This window comes from Furipterus horrens, unplaced genomic scaffold (genome assembly GCF_987537825.1).
Source record: "Furipterus horrens unplaced genomic scaffold, mFurHor1.1.pri manual_scaffold_1, whole genome shotgun sequence".
Lineage (NCBI taxonomy): Eukaryota > Metazoa > Chordata > Mammalia > Chiroptera > Furipteridae > Furipterus > Furipterus horrens.
Genome location: NW_028327171.1, coordinates 146,317,701 through 146,336,145, shown reverse-complemented (window position 1 = coordinate 146,336,145; position 18,445 = coordinate 146,317,701). Strand labels below are relative to the sequence as shown.

Genomic DNA, 18,445 nt, shown 5'->3' with positions numbered 1-18,445 from the left:
GCCTGGAGCATAGCAGCCCCTGAAAACATTTGCACAGAGTTCCTCCTAGCCTACTACACTTGAATACCAGTGAACAGTAAACCAAAGACTATATAGACTAGACGGATCTTCATTTCCATTTTAAACTAAAGCAGCACAGCCTTATTCTATCAAAATTCTCTAAAAGTACAAAGGTTTTACCTGTCAGATAAGGAAAGCACTAAATAAAAATGTTCTCTTTTCCAGAGCACGTTTTATAGTCTGTTACCATGTCATCCTCTGTGTGGCATTTCACACTTCCATGGAAAATGTGGAAAGTTGGTGAGGCCTCAGAAAGTGGTGTATCCTTGACCTCATAAATTCTTTTGGGGTTGGAAAATGACCTACATCCTTTTTATTTTGCTTAATAAGTTTGACTTTTATTAATCACAATTATCATTCTACATACACAGAAATTGATAATAAATACCTTTGGGAAGAACTAACATTATTAGTTATGACCCATAAGGAGCACCTTTATTAACAAGTATTGGCTAGAAAGGTTTTATGGGCAGTAAGAAGCTGGCAAGATGTCCAAGAAAACAAAGAAATTATAGACTCAGGAGAGTTGAAAAAGAAGGGACCAAACAGAGGTAGTAAATAGTGGCATTTCTTGTGCACATTGCTAAAAATGAGTCAGCAGGCACAAGGCCAACTTCAACAGCCAACAAAACAAATGAAATACGTAATTTAAAGGAAGCAGCTCTACTAAGTCCAACATGCCTATCAACACGCCTATCAACACTCGCATTCACACCTTCCTGCAACCATCACTTATCCAACAGTAAGATACTTTAATGACAAACTTGAATAGGCCTGGCCTTCCTTGTAAAGAGAATAGAAGGCACAGAAAATTTAAAATGGCTGCTGAAATTTTACTCAGAAAGAGTGGAATAGATGTAAACACTCCTCTCAAAAGGAGCAATTTACCAGAAAACTTTATCATCCACCACAAAAATGGGTCTACTTGTTCCTGGCTGTCAGGAGAGGTGGGCCAATGAAGATACTCTGGTTCCCATTACATTCAGTAAGTGTGTTCATGAGACTTATGTTGAGGCTGTTCTAGCTCCCTTACTTGCAGGGATGTGAGGCTGTAGTTGCTAAACTTGCCTGGTCAGTGAGAGCCCAGCTCCTTACTAAGGCTTCAGCTTCTACTTTTTCTGACTGGTTCTCTATTTCTGGTACATGAAGAATATTTTCCCCCCTTAAATTTAAATATGAATTTCTTTAATTTTAAAAATATTTAATCCTGTATTTCTACATGCCTGAAGAAAAATACAAGAAAAATTGGCTTATTCCCAATCCATCATTTTCATCTGAAAATACAAAATCTCCAGAGGGCCATGTATTTGCATAACAAAATTCAATAGGGAAAATAGAATCATGATGGAATCCCTCCTTAGAGCTTATCCAGATCTGCAAGTAGCATGACTGTAAGTCACTCATTTATACCAGGCACGGTGCTAAGCACTTTCCATACAATAGTGTATAATAGAAACACAGTCCCTATGCTGTCACCCATTATTGGAGCCAAAAAGTCAATGGAGCCTCTGGTGAGAGGCGACTGCCAAGAGTTAATACAATCATCTTTGAGGGGAGGAAAAACAACAGGCCCAGAATAAAATTCTGGTTCCACATTTACTAATCAGGTGAGAACAAAGTTAAGAAGGATTGTCCACATTTTCCAATAAGACAAGTGAGAAGTAAAGCCATGTGAGTATATTTTCTAAGCTGTTGCATGGACTGAGTGTAACTACATACATAAAGCACATTTCACTTAGATGGCATTCAAGAGATGTTAAGTGCCTACTCTCCCTATCCTTCCCTCCCTCCCTGCTTCCTCAGACATCGTTAGCAGGAGAATAAAGACCAGATCAAGGGGTATAACTGTCCAAACCCATTCCAAAACAGCTGGACAAAATCTGATAAACAGTGCTGAATTCTATACAATCATGTCCTAAGAGGATTCAGATATTCTCTCTGTTGCAACCAAATGGGAAGTGGAAATGGGTAAACACCAAGGTTCATTCCACTTGTAATATTCTATGACTTTTATAAAAGGATAATAATTAAGAATTCCAGTTATGCCATAAAAAGTCATAAATGTAATACATAATACTTCAGATGCCTGCTATATTGTTTTAAAAAATACAAATTTAAAAAATTTACCAACCACAGGATCAAAATCTCACAGAATTGAATATCTAATTTCTAAACATACAGCTGTACATTTTGCAGTTCTAAAGATAGATATTTTTGTCTATGCACAACCTGATAAAAGATAATGTCTAAAGCAGTGCTAATATTAAAATAATTCCATTATGCAAATTGATTTGGAATCTAATCATAAATTAATACATGGACCATACATGTATAATTTATGTGGAGAAATAGTCTAACCAGTTTTAAAGACATATATTTAAATGTGACTCAAATTTAAGAAGAAGCTCATACCTTTTCAGCTGTATTTTTGTCAAATATACGATTTTACATCTCTTTTGAAAAGGCTTTCATAACATTGAAGAACTAACACGGTAAGAACTCCACATGAACAAGAAAAGAAAGCTTAGATATTTAGGAATTGGAAACTGAACTCCTTTCAAAAAGAATAAAGATTGGCTTGTGAAGTTTTATTGAACTACTTGGACAAATGGTAGAAACCTGATAAAAATATATTAAGGGATGAAATTTGAAAGTATCCTTCACATAGGTGAAATAGTTTTTACCCACTTTTCTCCATAAATGATTTTTAGGAGGCTTATGCCAAGTCACTTATGCATTAAGGCTCTCAAAATATGGGGTAAAAACCACACAGGATGAGAGCAGAATCAAGTTCTCACATCCCCTTCTATGAAGGTGTGAGTGACCCTTCTCTCTGTACTCTCTAGTAGCCAAGGAGACTCACATGGGACACACATTCTCATTATTTAATAAAAGGAAACTTCTGTCACTTAATTCTCAAATAAATGGGTCCTGTGTGGTAGGATCCAGAGGGTACCAAACAGCACATGGACAATGCCTAAAATTCATTTTGAAGAGCTCCAGAGGCATCCTTCATTTGGCCACTTCCTTAAAAAAGCCAACAGCATAATTGTAAAAGGTAATTTAATAGAGATATTTCTGATGTCAGGCAGGCAAAAGAGATTCTTTTCTTCTCCATGGGAGAGGGGTGTTTTTAAATTTGAGAGGAAGATATAATAACTGGGTAGAAGTTCTGCAGGAGAGCAGCAGGCACACAGAGGTTTGGTGTTGCACGGATATAAACTGAATGGCAACAGAGGCTAGCATGAAAAACAGTGTTTTTATGTCCCACATATTTGTCTGCTTTACTGAACTCATTTCTTTTAATAACCAATCAAAGCTCTCATAATAGAAATCTAGGCTGAAATGTCCAACAGCTGGCTAGGAAGCCATTATTCCAATATTTGCTGAGTGGAGGAGTGTATCACCCCAGCACACATTCTCTCATACACGATACAGAGCGCCAACGAGAAAATTTAGCTTTCAGGGTCACTGTGTATGTAGGTAATGGCTAGCACTTTTGACTTCATTTAGTCTCAACAAACATAGAAAAATGACCATAAAAACAAATTGGGTATACAGATGTGTTTCTCTCTGTATTCTTTTTTGAAAAAGATTTTATTGGTTTATTTTTAGAGAGAAGGGAAGGGGGGGAGAAAGAGAGGGAGAAAAACATCAATGTGCAAGAGATACATCAATCAGTTGCCTCTCGCACACCCCCAAGTGGGGACCTGACCCATAACCCAGGCACATGCCCTGACTGGGATATGAACCAGTGACCTTTTGGTTTGCAGGCCAGAGCTCAATCCACTGAGCCACACCAGCCAGGGCTCTCTTTAAATATTCTAATATGACAGACTGTTTGTACCAATGCAGAAATCTTAGACAATATGTTCATTTGGATATGTGTGTGGATATGCATATATATATATATGCATATCCACACACATATATTTTATCAAATGAATTGCTTAAGCACTGTGTGCCAGGCTGTAAATTGTCCCTAGAACTCCCTTTAAGGACTGTATTACCAATCATGTCAGTTGCTTTTAGCACCTACATGGTTTTCTTTGAATTGGGAGAGTTTAAAGATGCAGAATTGTTACTGTGCATTTGTCCTGTCATCCTTCTTCTGCCCTAGAGTTTTATATCACTGACCATTGTTACAGAGACTCCACTGTCTCAACTTTATTCTTGATTCTGAATCTAAAATGTATTACACGCTATAACTTTGTTATTGCATATTTTTTTGTTGTTGTTGATAGGATGGCTTTAATAAGCCTGTCAAGATTCCAGAGACTTATTTGAATTATCTGTTCTAGATTTTGTGACTATGCAAAAGTAAGCACACTATTCTTTTGCCATAGCATGCAGTTTATGATTGGTTTTTAAGTGCCTTCCTCTTTCAGAGTGATTATCTACGAACTTGTTCTTTATTGTGTAATGCATTTTATAAGTGAATGAAAATATCATGAGCCCACCAAAATTCAGCTTTTTCTGCTTCTATCATCACTAAACAAATAGAGAGAGAGAGAGAGAGAAGATTCTTGAACTTTATTTAATAAAAGAGCTGAGAACAAAAGAACAATACTGTTATGGACACAGCACTGAAGCCCACTGAAGCTTTAGTATAGTCAAGGCTGTACCTCTTACTGCATTATAGTGTCTATAAATATCTGAACAGAGATATAAGTTTATTTCATTATAACAAATTCACTGAAAAATGAATTAATATTATTAACCATTAATATGGAATGCCATATTAATGCAATGGTGCTTTGCCCTATAATCTCCTTCCTAAAGTCTTGTATTTCAGGAAACAGCATTAGGTTTTTATATGACACTTCTGAACTGTCCTCTGCTTATTCTCTGATTATCTCTTATCTTTGGCAGTCCCAAACATTCCTATTGGGATAATGTTCTTAATAGCCTCATTTGCCCAGAGAAGCCCTTTAATTCACCTTCTAAAGTTACTTGGACACATCTTTCTTAATCAATTTTCTTCACTCCTCCTCCCCTTCCAATTCCCTGCTACACTCATTCAAGGGCGCCTGAAGGGGGGGAAAAAATTCAGCTTGAAATGTAGTACATTGAGATCTCATCCATATGCTGTGCCGATTTCCAGATCATAAAATTCCTTATTGGCAGAGAAAGTGTTCTGTGATAATGCCTAAAATAACCCCTTTTACCTTGTGCTTAAAGTAAAGCGCACCTTGAATATGCTTTATAAAACTATGGTATGCAACAGAAGTCAAAGAGGTTAAAAGGGGGATTCTTCTCCTTTCTATTTCTTTTTGTTAATGAGCACAAATTTTCTCTTCACTGAAAGCACGTAAGAGAGACAAGACTGGCTTACAGATTTGGTAAGTGTGGCTTCTGGAAAGTAAGGGACTAAGGCAGCACCCAGGACCCTACTCATTATTCAGGGTAAGCCAGGATATGGAGCTCAAGGTAACTGACACCCAGCTTACACCTCTGATGGCAAAAATGACTTCCGACCCACAGAGACACAACTCTGGGCTATCATCTTCTGCTTCTGCGCCAGGATGCCTGCACTTTAGGCCACATCACTCCTCATTAACCCCCTGATACCCTTTGCACAGCAGAGACACTCGGTAAGTAATCATTGAATAAATGCTTACATAAGGTTGACTTCACCCATTCATTTAGTTTGCAAAGTCCATTCCCCTGGCCCTGAGGTGGTGGAACAATTTCCATTGACCTTTCGGTGCCTGGATTTGGGTAGCAGGTGGTTACTGCACTCATGGCTAAGCAGCCTCAATCATACTCACTACACCGCATGACTCATTGTCAAAGAACTTTCCCATTTGAAACTAATTAATCTTCCCCACATCCCTGTGAGGTAAGTGCAGGGTGCTCACTGCAGGTTGTAAGGAGGAAATCGGGGATGAGGAGGTTATAGGCTGTGCCAAAGGTTATTAAGGGTGCGGGCCAGGGAATGAGGTCATAATGCAGTCATCCGGGAGCAGCCTCTCCCCAGTGCTCTGGTCACCTCATCATTTTCTGGGCTTCTGTGAAGGTGTCAGCAGAGTCCAGTAGATATGTGCATTTCAAAGGGAAAAAAGTATTATGCTCTGTCCATGCTAAATACTTTAGATGTCTTTCCAACAATAATTCATGTTAGAAGCCATCTCTCCCAGATTTTTTTCCAGTAAAGATATCTTGTATGTAGATTTAGTACTGTCTTCTGGAGAGATGGCTGAGAATAATACATATTCATCCATCTTCCTGGGAAACACATGGCGAGGTGCGCTCTCCCATCTTCACAGACACAAGCCAGTGCACAGGCGGCCTCGGAGTTCGTGGTTACTGCCCGTCCAGGCCTGTGAACTGCCCAGGGCAGAATGACTCACAGCCTCCTCGGCACACTTCACACCTCCCACCTCCTGTCTCTGAGGGTTCCCATGGCAGGCGTACAGCAAACGTTACAGCCTTCTCTACCGTGGGCCTCTCTGACTTTGCCAAACAAAACTACAACTGGCTATTTCCAAAGGAAAAAGAACCTTTACCCACCACAGCTTCCCTAACACTCCAATATTTAAAACAGTATAATACTAGTATATGAATAGACAGAAAAATGGAGAATTGAAAGTACAGAAATACTCAAATGCACATGACAATTTATTATATGATAAAGGTGGCTTCTTAAACCAGTAATGTAAGAATACACTTTAAAAAGCTGAGTTGGGACAACTCAGGAAAAAAATAAGGTTGGACACATACCTCATACTGTACACACAAAAAAAACAAAGCCATAAAAGCCCAGAAGAAAAAATATGAACACAGAATAGCATTAGATAATCTTAAGGAATTCTTGGTGTAATAACAATATAGATGTTATGTTTTAAATAGTCCCTACATATTATTGCTATACACTGATGTACTTACAAAGAAAATACTATGATGCCTGAGTTTGCTTTAAATATTCTCATAATGGATTGAAAAATAGGTAAAGCAAGACTGGAAACACATTCCTAATTATTAAAGCTGAATGATAAGTAGTTGGGGTTTATTATACTATTTTCTCTAATTTGTATATGCTTAAAATTTTTCACAATGTGTTTTAAAAAGTACCAAAAGAAAATACAAGTGACTTACTTGGAGTAGGGAAAGACCTTTCTAATGATGATTCAAAACACAGAAAGCTCAAAATTAAAGTTTGATAAATCCAATTACATTAAAGAACAATAACTTCTGCATGACCAAAAAAAAAGAAAAAGCAAAGTTGAAAACAAAAAACAACCTGGGAAAATATTTTCAACTTATGGCACAGATGAAACAATGGACGATCTCACTAACATGGAAAGAGTCAATAAGAATTCAATGATATTATTAGCAACCCAACAGAAAAACTAGCAAGGAACATTAATAGATAACAAATAAATAAAATAGCCTTTAAATATCATGAGAAAAAGTTAACCATCTTTTCAAATAGGAGAAATGTAAATTTAAAATACACTTTATAAATTCCAGATTTTGACTAGTCAGATAGGTAATAATGTTTTATAACACTCTTTTGAGGAGATCATGAGAAATCAGTCATTTTCATTTACTGCTGGTGCAACTGTGACCCCTAAGGAGCAATTTGGTGACATTATTAAAATTTCAAATGTATTTACCCTTGACCCAAAATCTCACTTTTGGGAATTTTTCTAGAGAGCCTGCATATGTGCACAATGATATACTGTCATGGCACTCACTGAAGTACTGGTTGTAATAGCAAATGATTGGAAGTAGCTCAAGTGGCCATCAAAAAGAGTATATGCATGTCTGTATACATATATGTACATATATACACATTATATATACACATATACACAATGGACTATGAAACAGTCATTACAAATGAAGATGCTCCCTAAATGCTGCTGTGAAAATGTTCTATAATATAGATATTATATATGAGTGGAGATAAATTTAGAAATATGAATATCATCATTTTTGTGTTATACATAGAGGGAATGAAATAAAAATACTATATGTACTTATTTAGTACTTATATATGCATACATACACAAGATACAGGAAAATAATGAAAACGATAACCTGTACATGGAAAGAGAGATGTAAAACACATCGTATAAGGGCAAAGAGGGGCAAGGAGGCTTCTCAGAGTATATTTCATTTAATTGTTTTGATTTTTGATCCATATGGTGCATAACACTTTTTAAAAAATTTAATTAAAGCAAAGCATTCAATTGGTTCTATAGTTTATCATTAATTGACCTACTCTATAGTTAAAGCTCAATAGTTCCTTCTAATGGACCAGAGTCTTGGAAAATGCAAAGACCATATGATTTTAAAAAATAGCATTATTATTTTCCTTGAAATGCATCATTTGGCAGTAGGTAAGAGGGTAGCAGACAATTCATCTTCCTAATTAGGTTTTGCAAATTCCATTGGTAAAGTTCCCTGAGATCTTAGTAGGAACACAGTTGCAGTTGCTGCAGTAAGAGCAGATTAAGAATTTGGTAAGGAAGATAAACAGGTGGGAAGCACTGCCTTCCTGCAGAACAGAAGTGTTGTATCCATTCAAGTGTATTGTAATTGTTGACTATTAGCAACACATCTCTCTTATACTCTAGACCATTAGGTGCTAAGTTTTTCATCCTCATGTCCATTTTAACTTGCCTCCACTCTAGACCCCAGATTCCATGTCCTGAAGGATGTATCTAAACAGTATGGAGAAGATAATTACCCATTTTTATGATTTAAAATGCATGATTGCCATGAAAAGTGTCTGACTCACATGAAATAACTAAACAATTACATTAACATAATATATTTAACTTTGACAGGTGGAAAAAATAGTTTTTATGCATCCATTCGCCACACTGTTTTATTGGTCCTAAACAAACACTTTATTTTAGGATCTTTGAAATATGAAAAATGGCTCAACATCTCCTGTGACTCTATTTGAGGTTCTGACATCCCAAATTTCAGGCATTCAAGTCAACAAGGCAGCGACCTGGGAAGTCTCTCCCTTAACCCCTCACATGAAGACTTCATGTGTAAAAGGGGGCTGTAATGCACTCCCATAGGAAAAGATGCAATAGTTCTTGTGCACATATAATAAGGGGGGATTCCTGCTAGTTAGCTGAGTGAACAAGCTAAACATTTTTCCATACTGGGCTATTTCTCAGCATTTCAGTTTCCTTACATATGAAAGCAAACATTAAAAGTTGGGGCCAACATTGAGCCAATTACTTAACCTCCCTGTGCCTCAGTTTCCTCAATGTAAAAAAGGAATAATAAAAAAAATGACCTCAAGTCAGTGAGTCAGTATATCTCAAGCACTTAGAATAATGTCAGAAAGACAGCACAAACTCAAGAAATATTAGCTACCTACATGTAACACCTTAGAGGTAGGTTTAAAACTCCCCCTTCAGAGCCAGCCTTCCAGGGCTGCCTCCTGAGAAGTTACAGAATATTCTGTCACCGTTTTCCTAAGACTAATTAGCTGTGGTACCAATGGAAATTATCCATGTTCATAACTTCGACTTTAGCTGTATTGAATGATTTCCATAACCCTGTAGCTAGGAGGTCCGAGACCTGCATTCCTTTCTTTGGCAAATGTTTTGTCTTTCTCCACGGGCAGTTTTTGTTCATCGCATCGTGTCTGAGAAATGACTCAGGCTAGGGTTAGGCAGAGAACGCCAATCTCTTTCCCTGCCTCTGTGCCAGGACCTGGAACACCGGGAAGCACAGGAAGACACTGCACACAGCCAGGGCAGAACCAGCCAGCCCACAGCTGGACAAGAGCATTGAGAACAGACCCTGGGTGGGGCCCACTGACAAATGTTAGAAAGCGATGCAGTTAGAATCCAGCAGCTGGGACCTCTGAGCCTCTACCTTCTGTCACAAGGTGGATATTAAACTGTCATGATCTGGAAGTAAGTGGCAGAAAACAGTATTTATAATCAATAGTTTAAATGTATGCTTGTCTGTCTCCTGCAGTATCTCCTCTTAACACTACACAAGCAAGAAAGCAAACAAACTGGGAATGCTGCACCCAAGAAGAGACCACATACAATGTTACAAAACACTCACCAAATCATTTGATCTCAGGGAAGCAAGAGGAATCAAACTCCACGTCCCTGATGGAAAATAAGTGGACAAACGTTTTCCTGGCTACTCATTTGAAAAATATACCTTTGCCACACTCAAAATTTCTACCCAGTATTTCTTTCCCTATACCTGACCTCATTTAAAATGCACATTTTTAATTCTTTTCATAAAAATTGTCCTATTTATACACTCTAAATGGACTAAACACATTCATTGCTTCAGTTATTTAATCAATATTTATGGATCATTTGTTCACTGCCATAGCTTCAGTCCCCAAAACACAGTTCCTGCTCTGCGAGAGCTGAATGATTTGCTAAAGATTTTCTCCATGTGCCCTCGTGCAAGATAACCTCTTTTTTAAGCTAACATTTCTTGAGAGCTTATGGGTGTCAGCACCTAAAAGCAATCATTTATTTAATTCTCACCACACACCTGGGAGTTGGGTACTATTACCCCCACTATACAGCTGAGGAGTTAAGGTTTAAAGAGAGGATAAGTCACTTGCCCAAGACTACAAAGCTAGTAAATCATGCAGAGAATTTAAATTCAGGTCCAGTTCCAAACTCTTCCATCTTCCTCCCTACACTGTACTACTTTCAAGACTCCTTAAATATGGTTGGCTATGATGCCTGTATTTTGTTTATAATAGTCTCTGTCTCTCTCTCTTTTTTTTTTTTTTTGGTCTGGTTTGCTGCGATTCTCATCTTCTGTTTGATGCCTTTCTAGCATCTAGAAAATAATCATTTAAAGGCAATTGTATCAAGTCATGGCACCATGGCAGAGCAGGCTAAGAAATGACAGTTATTTGTACATAAATATTTAAATATAAGCACTCTACTCCACTTGGTGCATTATTCAAATTCTGGGCTTACACAGAAAGGTTTCCGGAACTCACCAGCTGCTTCTTTTTGTGATCTCAAAGATTCTCACCCAAACAAGACTCAAAGGACCCATCTTCCAAATCAGACTCCTTATATTTACACCTGGTCACTGAAGTCTTTTGCCTTCTCTACTGCCAACTCCAAACTGACTAGAGAAGAGAATCAATTTGAATTCTCTCTCTCTAATTGCTTCCTTTCCTTTCCCCGAACTTCCGTTTTTCCCCCCTAAAAGCCCGAAGCCAAAACCATAGTTCTGTGAAGGGAGTGTGATTAAGCAAATTACGAACCGGCTCAGGGAGTCACTCTAATTGCTCTAATCAGGGATATTTTTCTAACTCTGCTTGTGGGAGGCCTGGCTGGCCTGGAACACTCACTCCCTGTCCCTGGGTGGCATGTCAGCAGATGGCAATCGCTGCTGCTCTGTTTCCAGGTTAATGTAAGATTGTTCAAGTCTGGGGCCCCAAACCCACTGAAGCCCATGCCACCGTCCAGACCAGGACATCAGAGTCTGCAATAGGAAGAAGAATGCGTGCAAGAAGGAAGGCTCTGTCTACCTGTCTGGTGATATGTAAGCTCCCTGAAGGCAGGTATAGTCTTTCATCTCTGGCAATGGGCCTGGCACAGAGCAGGGGCCCAAATGTTTGCTGAATGCACATGCTAGAATGAAGAAAGAAGGTGTGAAAGTAAAGTTGCATTTCCTTTTAACCCTTTGAGTGCCATACTAATTGCTAAAATTCGTGTGAGAAATGTCAGGCTATTTTGCTGAGAAATGCAGTTTATGAAAAATGTCTCTAAAAATATTATTATTCATAATAATTTGCTGAAAATTTCATGACATGTAGCAAATACACTCTTCTTTTGTAAGTAGTGTTCTTTGACACAATTTAGCAAAATATTGCATTAAAATTATTTTATTATAACAATTATTTTAGAAAAAATAAATTCTTTCCTTCAATATGGCTTTTGAAGTATAATATATGGCATAATATAAAACCTATGATTATAATTTGAAAAAACACATAGCAACATGGATAACGAGCAAGAAGTATGCCAAATATTGCATAAATTTTTGAAAAAAAAAGAAAACTTCATAACATGCAAAAAAATGAACACAAACGGCATTCACACTAGAGACATATATCAATAGATATCAACAGTGAAAAACAGTTTATAAACAAAATGCTAATGCTATACCATGAAGCAAAGAAAATGTCCATTAGCAAAAGTTTCCTTATCATACACACTGCATAGTTTCAACAATTATTGCAAAGATAAATGAAATTAAAAGGACTGTTTAAAATGTAAGTAAAAGTCATAACAGAATTAATATGTCAGTATTTGAACAAGCGTAAAAATTTGAAATTTGGATCAACATGATAAAAAGTTATATCAATATATAACCTGAGGTACAAAAAAAGAGAACAAAACATAAAATATGAATTATTCCATTGTTATTTGCATTTATAGCCATTGAAAAAAGAGTCACTGGGAACGATGCTGGCACTTTTGGGAAAATTTGTCAGTGTCTCTCACAGTGATGTTCGCATTCAAAGGGTTAAGGAGCACTGTATGGAGCAATAGATTTATTTAATAATAAGAAAAAACATACTTGCATAGGGAATGTGCATACTATACTTGAGAATGCTGAAAAGACTGGCTAGTACTTAGCACATATTTCACCATTAACTCAAAATATTTAAAGGTTGCAAGTTTGTACGAGAAAGAGAAAGAAAGAGAGGTTGGAGTGCAGTAGAAAAGCTTCAAACTGGCATTAAATCAGGAGCTTCTACCAGGAAAATAGCAGGAAAAGCAGCAATAGTCGATGCTCTAACAAGCTCAATTTACTTATAAATCCTTCAAGAAAAATTCCAGAACCTCAGGAATTTAATGCCTTAATGAAGCCTCGTAGGTGTCTGTGTATTAAAATATGACCACCCCTGCTTAGGCTTTGGTTAACCTTCCATACCTTTTGGCAACGGTAGCCTGTGAAGCTGGGCTGAGAGAGCTGTCACAAGAGCACCTTCAGGCCTGGGTTCACTGGGCTGCCAGCACAGGTCCAAGGAAACCTAACCACATGCTGCAGCTGCGGTGCCGCCCACATGCAGGCCATGTACTTGGCTTCCTTTGTGTGGGTACTTATGCTGAGCATTGGATTAGAAGTGCCATGTTTTGGCATCATCAATCCAACTTTATCTTTGGGGTTCTTCTTAGCTGGGAAAGTATTAATCAAATAAACTATTTAAATAGAATATGTATGTATTGTTTATTCATTTAGTAAGCATTCTTGAACATCTGCTGAGCACTATATGAGAAACTGGAAATAAAATTATATAAGACATGGTCCATGCCCTAAAGTGATTTGAATACAGTGATGAAGGCAGTCCATATATGAGGACACACGTGTGGCTACGGTATGGGGACAATGGATTACAGAGCATTACTAACTCTACCTACTACATTTACTTTTCTAACAATTCTAGTGATTTCTGTAGCTAGCAGTATGTAATAAAGCATAGTATTTATGCTGAAACCATGCAGACAAGTTCCCAGAAATAAGCAAATCTGCAAAGAACAAATCTATATGCATTTAGTTTGGCCAAGTGGAAGAAATACCTCAGAAAAAAAGGTATTTTTCTTTAAAAAAATAAAAGGAAGCAAGCTGGCTAACTCTTTCCCCAGAGATCACCAGAGTAAATTAATGGTTGCAGACGCTCGCTTAGATTTGCAACACGATCAGCTATCACTTATCGTAAACCAGTACTTGGAGGATTTTCACCAAATTCCATGACTCCTATGTCCCCAATTCTTGATTCAGAAATTTCACCCTTCCAACAAAGTTCAATTCTTCCAGAAGTATAAGATACAACAGATATGTCGAGCTTCAGGAGGTGGGGGAGGGATCACGTTTACTGATCACCAGCTTAGCCATTCCAAATTAAATCTTCAGTGCATGTACCTAACAAGCCCCTGCACCCTAAAGAGAGTTTATCGCAACATGTTTACATTATTTTTCTAAAGGCATTCTAGTTATCTAAGAAACAATGCTATAGTTCCCTGTGATCCGAAATGAAATAATTTTCACTTACATGAAGAAGTATTTGCCATTCACATACTGGAGCGCTAAGAGCATTCACTCTTAAAATGAACATAACTTAACACAAAAACTTATATTCCAGGAACACACTTGACTAAGAAAAAGTTGGATGCAAATCATGTGGACTGTTAAAATATGTTGCCTCCTGAAGGCAGCAAAAGGCTCTTTTGCTTTTTTAAACTGAAATAGCCTCCTCAGTGAAGTTCTGATTGTCTAGAAAGCACCCTCACTCACTGGGACTTTCTCCCTGTTCACTGTGAACATCCACATGGTTTTTCAAGGGCTGTACTGAGGACTGACTGACAAACTCACTACAATTAGGCTGAGAACTGAGTTGTACCTTGAGTTAATTTTCAAGAAAATATCTCACTCAATTTATTTACACTGCTTTCAAGGTGTTCCATTTTAAAATCCTTGGAATTTCAGTACGGCTTTGGGAGAATGCCAGAATTTCAACTATCCTTCTTAATTAAATGCCCTCTACTGCCAGCAAACCAACAACAGCAGGTTCTTGGGAAATATCAGAGATCAAAATCCTATTCAGCAAATCTATATGAAGTATCTAGCTATGGTCAGCACTGTGAAAACCACGGTGGAGTTCTACTGGAGTTGTATTTTAAATATAAGAAAAATCTTTAACCTAAAGATCTGGTTAGACTAGATGTAACCCATGAGATGAGTACAGGTAGTACAGGGCAGAGTGTGAGTCATAATTAAAACAAGTGCTATAGGGTACAATAAGTGATAATAATAACTCATAATAATGCCTTATTATTTAAGGACAAAACCTGAAAAATGACATGTTTAAATTAGATCAAGTGCATTCACATACAATAGTTCTTTTGATTCTTACAGCCACACAATAAGGTAGACAAGGGAGATATTATTAATCCCATTTTACAGATGAAGAAACTGTGATCCATAGAAATAAAGGGGATTAGCCAAGGGCACCTTGCAAATAAGAGGCAGAATTTCAGGTTAGTAGTCCTAGTGTTGTATCCCTGTTCAACATCATGCTGCCTTCTTGCTAAGTACCACTGGAGGGAGAAGAGGGAGCATGAAAGGACTTGAAGGGTGAGCTATGAAGGACAAAGGGTCTTCAGTGGGAAAGGACAACAGAGAGATGAGCAAAGAGCATGATCACAGGCTCAGAAGCACAGATTTGGGAGAAAATGACTAACTGAAAAGGGGTGTACAGTAGAAGGAATTTGGAAATAGGATCTGATTGAAAATTAAATAATCATGGAACTTTCAGCAAGTCGGAGTCTGGAGTTGAGTTTTGGTCTTTCAATCAATGAGGCTATTTTTTGAAGAAGACTGGCATGATCAATACAGAGGTTAAGAAAATTCATACAGTGTTTGTGCAGAACAGGGGTTAGAGAGGTGGGAGGTGGGGGGGGGGCGGGCAAAGAGTCTGGGTTTCTGAAATCCAGGAGAGATGGTAGAAGGCCTGGCATAGTTCTGAGATGCTGAGGTGGGTACATGTTACAGAATTCATCACCCACATTCATTTGCACATCACTGAGCAACAGCAAAGCTACAAATACTCTGGTTACAAGGAACAGAGCATATAAAAAAGAAGGATAATCGGGCTTACAAACTTATGATGGATTAAGCCATTTTAGGTTGGCTGACTTAAAATTGTTAAGATATACTGTCTCCAGAATTCAGGACTGACAAAGGCAATGCTACCTCCATTGTCAGGCCTTGGTTTAGTGTGACTTCTTGCCCCAGCCAGCCAGTCCTCAGCTGGGCTACAGGTGACCCCACACGCCTGCTGGAGTTCCAACAGATGGAGAGGGTTTGAGTAGGGTCAGGGGCACTCTGGGTTCCTCATCCAGACTCATATGGAAAGAGGTCTAATTTTGTAAAGTTGCTTTTATTAAAATAGTTTTAGAAAATTTCAATTGGGTAAAGGGTTCCATAGTTTCAAACAGCTGAAAAGCCACTGATCATATCCCATCTCCGGAAAAGACAGATAAGGAATCAAGGCAGAGAGGTGTAGCACCTGGTTCAAGGTCACAGAGGGGTGAGGTCACTTGAGGGGCATTTTCAACTGCTTTATATTGGGAACTGAAAAAGCTTTTACACAGCAAAAAGAAATAACAAAATGAAAAGGCAACCTACGGAATGAGAGAAAAAAATTGCAAATCAATACCTAGTAAGAAGTTAATATCCAGAATATATAAGGAACCCATACAACTCAATAGCAAAAACAAAAAAAACAAAAATCTGATTTAAAAATGGGCAGCTCTGGTAGCTCGGTTGGTTGGAGCACCATCCATGCACCAAAATGTTGCAGGTTCGATCCCTGGTCAGGGCACGTACCTAGATTGTGGGTTCAATCACCAGTTGGGACACATATGGGAAGCAACTAATCAATGTTTCTCTCTCACATTGATGTCTCTCTCTCTCTCTCTCTCTCTCTCTCTCTCTCTCTCTCTCTCCCTTTCTCTCTCTCCTTCTTTCTCTCCCTCCCTCTCTCTCTAAAAATCAATAAACATCTTCAGGTGAGGAATGGAAAAAATGAGCAAAAGACTTGAATATGCATTTTTCCAAAGAAGACATACAAATGGCCAATAGATACATGGAAAAGTCCTCAATGTCACTCATCATCAGAGAAATGCAAATGAAAATCACAATGAGATATCACTTCACACCTTCAAAATGGATAGCATTAAAAAGAGAAAAAATAAGTACTGGCAAGGATGTGGAGAAAAAGAAACCTTTTTATACTGCTGGTGGGAATGTAAATTAGCAAAAACAGTATAGAGGTTGCCAGTTCGATTCTGGATCAGGGCACATGCCTGGTTGCAGGCCAGGTCCCCGGTTGGGGGTGTGCAAGAGGCAACCGATCAATGTTTCTCTTGCATATCAATGTTTCTCTCCCTCTCTTTCTTCCTCCCTTTCCCCTCTCTAAAAATAAATAAATAAATAAATAATTTAAAAGTTTTTAAAAATTAACAATAGAATTCCCATAGGATCCAGCAATCTTACTTCTGTGTACACATTTTAAGAAAATGAAATAATTATCTCTGAGAGATATCTGCACTCCCATATTCACTGCAGTATTATTCACAATAGCCAAGATATGGAAATGACCCACTTGAATCAATAAAAAAATGCATCATATATAAATATATATGTGTAGAATATTATTCAGCCATAAAAAAGAAAAATTCTGCCATTTGAGATGACATGAATGGGTCTTGAGGGCATTATGCTAAGTGAAATAAATCAGACAAAGACAAATACGGTATGATCTCACATGCATGTGGAGTCTAAAAAGTAAAAATTACAGAACCAGAGAGCAGAACAGTGCTTGCCGGGGGGTAGGGGGAGGATGGGGAGATGTTGGTCCAAGGGCACAAACTTAGTTATAAGATAAAAGAGTTCTGGGGATCCGATGGATAGTAAAATGACTCCAGTTAGTAATACTGTATTATACATTTGAAATTCGCTAAAAGAATAGATTTCAAGTGTTCTTACCGCAAGATAAAGGTAGCTATGTAAAGTGACAGAGGTGTTCCATCTTCATTGTGGTAACCATTTCACAATGTTTACGTATAGCATATCATATCATGTTGTACACCTTAACACAATCGTGTCTCTTTTTTTTTTTTTTTTTTTTTTGTCAATTTTTCTTCAGTAAAGCTGCAGGATGGGAGTGAGGTGGAAAATTTGGGCAATGAGAACTCAGGAAACAAAAATTATTTAATGTCCTTTAAGCTCCCAGTCTGGGACGCCCTCCAGGCCCTTTCCTGTGCTCTGGGTGGAGCCAGTGTGGGGCATCAGGGTGCGCACCCAGAGCTTGTGGCAGGGTTCAGCTTTCTGCCAACAAATATAACTTACAGAACTTCCAATGAGAAAAGGGTCTAGTTAATACTCTTCCCCAACTCATTCATGCTTCAATACTTGCTTCTCTCTTTTTTTCCTCACTCTAGTCTCCTTTTGGAGGCTAAGATTAAGGCCAAACAAACAAACAAACAAAGATAGAAAACCTTAAAAGAACACCAACCTACCACCATCATCAACAACAACAATAAAAACACCTTAAGAGAGGGATGCGTGTGCCTTGGGGGAACATAAGGAGGTGCCACAGGTTTGGAATTCTCACTGTTACCCAAGAATTATGACCCAGAGGCAGAGAATCATTAAATCTGCTGGTTTCACTTGTATAACAGCATATAATACTATACCTGTTCCTGCATTGCACATCGAATCAGGAAGTCTGGGGTGGGGGGAGCCCAGCAGAGCCCCTCGTAAATCTGTCTTTTGGTATTCCAATCATAAAAACGCCTTCCGCTCACTTTTTCACACAAAGCCTACCATCATCTGAACC

General features: G+C 38.1%; 1 protein-coding gene across 12 annotated transcripts in view; it reads right to left on the bottom strand.

The window, feature by feature from the left end:
• Positions 1-18,445, bottom strand: part of LYPD6B (LY6/PLAUR domain containing 6B) — a 156,941-nt gene that overhangs the window by 15,036 nt on the left and 123,460 nt on the right. The window contains exon 2 of one of the 12 annotated variants that reach the window (XM_090279616.1): positions 10,111-10,157. The exons of the other annotated variants lie outside the window; for them this stretch is intronic. The gene's annotated coding sequence lies outside the window, so the exon portion shown is untranslated. The remainder of the gene's footprint in view (positions 1-10,110; positions 10,158-18,445) is intronic. 12 annotated transcript variants of the gene reach the window in all.